Source organism: Lichenostomus cassidix, chromosome W (genome assembly GCF_008360975.1).
Source record: "Lichenostomus cassidix isolate B80296 chromosome W, HeHo_3.0, whole genome shotgun sequence".
In the NCBI taxonomy this organism is placed as follows: domain Eukaryota; kingdom Metazoa; phylum Chordata; class Aves; order Passeriformes; family Meliphagidae; genus Lichenostomus; species Lichenostomus cassidix.
This window is the reverse complement of record NC_139510.1, coordinates 3603723-3609722: the sequence shown is the minus strand read 5'-3', so window position 1 is coordinate 3609722 and position 6000 is coordinate 3603723. Positions and strand designations below refer to the sequence as shown.

The 6000-nt window shown below is 42.7% G+C and overlaps 1 long non-coding RNA gene across 1 annotated transcript in view; it reads left to right on the top strand.

The window, feature by feature from the left end:
• The window catches only part of LOC146425329 (uncharacterized), a 440420-nt gene that overhangs the window by 409127 nt on the left and 25293 nt on the right, over window positions 1–6000 (top strand). The gene's annotated exons all lie outside the window — the stretch shown is intronic.

The window sequence follows — 6000 nt, the reverse complement described above, 5'->3', positions numbered from 1 at the left end:
AGTCTTGACTTGTGATCTCCCACTGGTTTGTTTTCAAACCAAGACACTATATTTTATCTTAGTGCTACTTTACACAGTACATTATCACTTGTAAATGTTAAATTCATATATGCGAAAGCCAACATTCACTATTCACTCATTTATCACAGTATCCATAACCATATGAGCTCCCAAAACTGAGGGAGGAACCTTTCCCATCCACTGTGGAAACCAGTAAGAAAAATATTGTCCTAGGTTGCAATATAGATGTATTTAAGTATTCTATTACCACCAGCTGTGGGCCGTTAGCTGCTATCACATGCTAATGACCCACTCCGGGCGACAGGCAATGGGCCATCCGCTAGCTGTTATCACCTGCTAATGGCCCACCCCGGATGACAGACAATGGGCCATCAGGGACCCACCATGTGACTCATGGACTTATCCCATTGTGGGATGCTCTGCCCAGGAGGGAGGAGCCAGTTGTTCCCACCTGGATATAACCTAGCCTTGGAACTGCCTGAGGGAGCCCTGTCTACTGGGTTCCCAGAGGACAAGAGCTACCACTGGACCTTCAGCTGGAGACTAGACCTTCACAGGATCACTGCTTCAACTGGACTACTTCAATTGGACTGCTACCACCACCCTAACAGGGTGTTAGGTTGTATCTGACTTTGTCAGTGCTTTTCCTTGTATTATTTCACTTATTTTTAATTTCAATCCTGACTTGTGATCTCCCACTGTTTTGTTTTCAAACCAATACAAATATATAAACTTCTATAAACATGCGTGAATATAAACATGGTAACAACAACAGTTTGAAATGTGACAATTACTAGTAGAACTTACTTGGTCTTAGCACCTTGTTAGAGCAGCCAGCCATCCTTTTGAAACCTTTTATTATTATATCCTAATTTTGCAAATTTAGATTTAAGTCCACAAGCCAATTATTAATGCAGCCTTTGTTCTATGTGTGTGTGTTAGAGTTGTCCTTACAAGGGCACCACTCTTTTACCTACCCTTCCAGCATCTGAAGCCATACCTGCTATTACAGTTATTACAAGGTTCTGCTAGGATAGGTGACTGATCCAGGAACAACACTGTTGGTAATACTGTTTGTTCACTATATTGTCCAATATGGTTCCTTTGTGTTCCTCTTTGTCTGGAGCTAATTTTATTCATATAGTAGAGGAGTCTCTGGCCATAGTTTTCACAGTTGTGTGGGTAGTCAGCAGTTCTTCCTGCTTCTGTGGCTTGAGTGGCTCCTTGTCTCATGTCTGGATACACACTTAACTTTTCATCTGATAAGGATACACTGGAACATTCAAAGTTGTTAATGATATCAAAACAAACTTGTACAATGATAACACATGTTGGAGTGGGGAGAGGGATGAATTCCCCCCCCCCTTATGGAAATTTTTATAAAAGTACACTGTCTACAAATTCCCTGCTTGCGAGTTTTATTTTGCAATATAACCAATTCTGTTGCAAGGTGAGATATCACCAGTATTGGCTTAGCCTTTTGGTATGTAAATTTCATCTAAAGCTGCTCTCCTGGCTGCCTGGAACAGCCTGGTCAGCCACGTACACACACACACACACACACACACACAAATATCACAAAGCTATACTTTATAGCAAATGTCAGAAAGAAATAAAGCAAACAAACAAACAAGCCCAACACTCAGTCACATTTAAACATGCATTCAGCAAGCTCTCATGGGCATCCCCATGTTACCTTTATGCCAGGCAAGTTCAAATTAGCACACAAGTTGTTGCACACATGCACAAAGGAAACAAACCTCACAGCAGCTGCAAAATTAAATACAGGTATCAGAACCTGCTTTCCCTAAAGCACAAAGGGACCGATTTCCCCAAGGCAGCGGCCGCAAAACTCACTGCAGGTATTAAAACCTGCTTTTCCCAGAAGGAGACCCAAATTCCTTGGGACAACACTATGCGCCCTGCAGAATTGGCTTCAGGACTTTGTTATAAATGAAGTCATGGAGTTGGCTTTCGTAAAGGGTTATGAGGTATTTGTTATGGTTATTTGTTAATGGTTGTGTATCTGTTATAGTTACCTCTGCTACTTTGTTATGACTAATTGTTAAATTTTATGGTTAACTCTATAAATTTGTTATGGCTAACTGTTAAATGTTATGGTTACCTCTATAGACTTGTTGTGTCTAATTGATAAACCTCTATTGATTTGTTATGGCTAATTGTTAAATGTTATGGTTAAGAAAGGGGAGAGAAGTGGGTATTAATTAGCATAAGGGGAGAGCTGGGCAAGCAGCTAACCTATCACAAGACCCTAGAAAGGACGAGCCAAGGAGGACTGAAGACAATGATCCGATCGGAGCACCTTACGGAGGCGGGGTTAGGGGGTTATAAAAACTGTATCCCCTAGCCAGGAGGTGTGCCTCTGGCTTCCCCCCATCGGTGGCTAAGCACCCAGTGCTGTTCCCTTTACATCATGGAACGAGTTTTTCGTTTTGTCCCCTATTGTCTTTTTTGTTAATAAATGTTTAAAATTTTACAATAGCGAGCTTCGTTTCTTATAACTTTAACCTGCCAATTCTGCCTTTCAACTCCACACATTCAGCAAACTCTCATAAAAATAGTTGAGACTTGAACCCAATGCTCCTAACCCACAAGGCAGCACAGAGAGGACTGGAACCTCATACAGAAGGAGACTAACTCCTTGGACAGCACAATACACCCTGCAATTGCATTTTAACCAGGCACCGACACTCAAAATCACTATTATAAGCACAATAACACTTGATAGTTACTTATATTACTTTACACATCTATTGAATAGAGGATAGCAAATTATACCATCACTAGTGATTTCTTTTCATTATCCTATTATACCATCAACATTATATTTACCCCAAAGTAATGCCTTAAATAAAAAACCACAGGGATCTTGCTTTGAACTCACCAGACTCAGGGAATGCAAAGTCTCCCCAGTTAATATTTTCCATGCGCACTTGGAGCCCCTCATGATCCCAGAATCCATAGAGTGTCGAAAGCCCTGTACCATCTGCAGTTGCCAAAATTGTCACTGAAACTATGGATAAACCAAAAAACTCTCCAACAACATTTTTAGTGTTAGAGAATCAAGGCATTACTTTATTCTGGCCAGGATGTTGCTCTGGCCAGGATGTGCAACAGAAATCATTTCATCCACACATTTCCTGGCTTGTGCAGAGAAAATCATTCAATCACACATGAATTTTACTAGATTTTTCACATATTTTATACAGTCAAAACCCATAGAAATTCATTGATTCAATGTTCATTGGTCCCAAGTTACGCAGTTCTTAGTATTTGGTTTCCTATTTGTTACGGATTTCTTCGCCTCCAATGCTAATTAGATTCTCATTCTTACCTATCTTTTCTCAGGCCAGGTGTCTCTGACCATGCCAGGGGTGATTTTTAGAGTTGATGTTTGTTAATGGTTGTTATTTTTGTGTATCTTCTGTGCTACTCCCAGTCTGTTGAAATGTTAAGCTCATCGGGCTTTGAGTGATGGAACAGTCCTTTTGAAAAGAAACTTAAAATTCCTTTCCCCCAGACAAAGGTGAACAAACCTGACTAAAGTTACATTAAAAAAATTTAAACTTTGTATCATTTCCAACAGCAGCATGTTTCACATTTGTGAATGACCTGTGTGATGGCCTCCATGGTCCGGTCCACCCCTCGATTACGAGCCCATCTGTATGTTGCATCCCTTCCTAGATGCTTAGATAGCAGCTCTCCACCTCTGATGGTTTTCTATGACAGTGACAGGGTAGGATCCATCAGTAAATAAAGCATAGCCTCTTTTGTTTTCTGTTAACTTGTTATATGGTGATGCTTCTTGGGCACAAGTCATCTTCTCAGCCAATGCTATCACCAAATCTTCCAAAATATCAGAATAAGACTCCTTAACACTGATGTGGTATTAAAGAGGGCATCATTTATTTAGGCATGAGGTCGCATGGGGTATAACTCCTAACCTTAGGTGGACATGTGATTCTACAAGTGTGTTGCTTATATACAGTTGCAACATGCATATTACAACTTACCCATTACCATAAATCCCACCCCAAGTTCCCAGATTCAGTCCTTGTTTTGTCTGTTACTGCATTCTTGAGCCAGGTGTCTTCTTCTTATCTTCCAACTGTCCTTGCTGGGAAAGCAGTGTTTGCATGCCTTGTTTCTCTGCTAAAAGTTCACAGGCACACAAAAAATTGAATTAACCCTTTTGGTATCAATGCTTCAAAATCTCTGGCTTCTGGCCAGTCTATAATCTCTTCTAGGATTCCTGGGAAATTGGATTTTCCCATTCAGGCTTGTTGTGTAATCAATGCTACCCACTTACTCCACGTAGCGCTGGTTGTGTGATGTGTTGAGGGGATGTTTACTTTGAACATCTAGTGTAGGACGGGCAATTGTGGTGCCAAGAGGAGACACGCTTCTGTCCCAACAACTTCTGATGTGTCTCGAACGCCCTCATAGGCTGCTAATATCTCTTTTGCTGTTGGAGTATAGTAGGCTTCTGATCCTCAATAACTCCCACTCCAAAACCCTAATGGTCAACCTTGGGTTTCTCCTGAGGTCCTTTGCCAGAGGCTCCAGGTGAGGCTCTGCTCTCCAGCTGCAGTGTAAGGTATATTTTGCACAGCTGGTTCTGTCTGAACAGGCCCAAAAGCTACTGCACGAGCTATTTCCTCTTTCATCTGCTCAAAGGCCTGTTGTTGCTCAAGGCCCCACTCGAAGTGGTCCTTCTGGGTCACTTGATAAAGGGGAACCACAAGCTGGCTATAACCTGGAATATGTATTCTCCAGAACTCCACAAGGCCTAGAAAAGCTTGTGTTTCCCTCTTGTTAACTGGTGGAGATATAGTTGCATCTTTGTCAACCAACTCTGTAAGCACATGACAGCATCCACCCTGCCATTTTATTCCTAAGAACTGGATCTCCTGTCTAGGTCCCTTTACCTTACTTTGTTTTATGGCAAAACCAGCTTTCAGAACAGTTTGGATTATTTTCTTCTTTTTCTCAAAAACTTCTTCTGCTGTATTACCCCACACAATGTTATCATCAGTATATTGCAGGTGTTCTGGAGCTCCACCCTGTTCTAGTGCAGTCTGGATCAGTCCATGGCAGATGGTCAGGCTGTGTTTCCACCCCTGGGGCAGTTGGTTTCAGGTGTATTGGACACCCCTCCAGGTGAAAGTAAATTGTGGCCTGCACTCTGCTGCCAGAGGGATTGCGGAAAATGCATTAGTGATATCAATTGTGGCATACCATTTGCCTGCTTTTGACTCTAGCTCATATTGAAGTTCCAACATGTATGGCAGCACTCAGAGGCAGCATGACTTCATTCAGACCCTGATAGTCTACTGTCAGCCTCCATTCCCCGTTAGACTTCCACACTGGCCATATGGGGCTGTTAAAGGGTGAGCAGGTACTGCTGATCACTCCTTGGCTCTCCAGTCGACAAGATGGGAGTTACAGAGTCTCGGTTGGTGCAATATTGCTGCCGGTGCACTGTCCTGGTAGCAATTGGTACTTGCTGGTCTTCAACCTGCAGCAATCCTACAATGAAGGGATCTTCTGAGAGGCCTGGCAGGGTGGATAACTGCTTGATTTTTTCTGTATTCACTGTAGCTACACCAAATCCCATTGATACCCTTTTGGATCCTTGAAGTATCCTCTCCTGAGGTAGTTAATGCCAAGGATACAAGGGGCCTCTGGGCCAGTCACAATAAGGTGCTTTTGCCATTTCTCCCCTGTTAAGCTCACCTCAGCCTGTACTACAGACAACTCCTGGCATCCCAATCACTCCAGAGATCCAGATGGGTTCTGCGCTCTTGTGCCTTTATGGCGTCAGTGTACACTGCGCACCGGTATCTACTAAAGCTTTCTACTTCTGTGGATCTGATGTGCCAGGCCATCAAATCCGCACAGTCCAGTATGCCCAGTCATCCCTTTCTTCCTCCTGGCCGAAGGCAGGGACCCTCTATT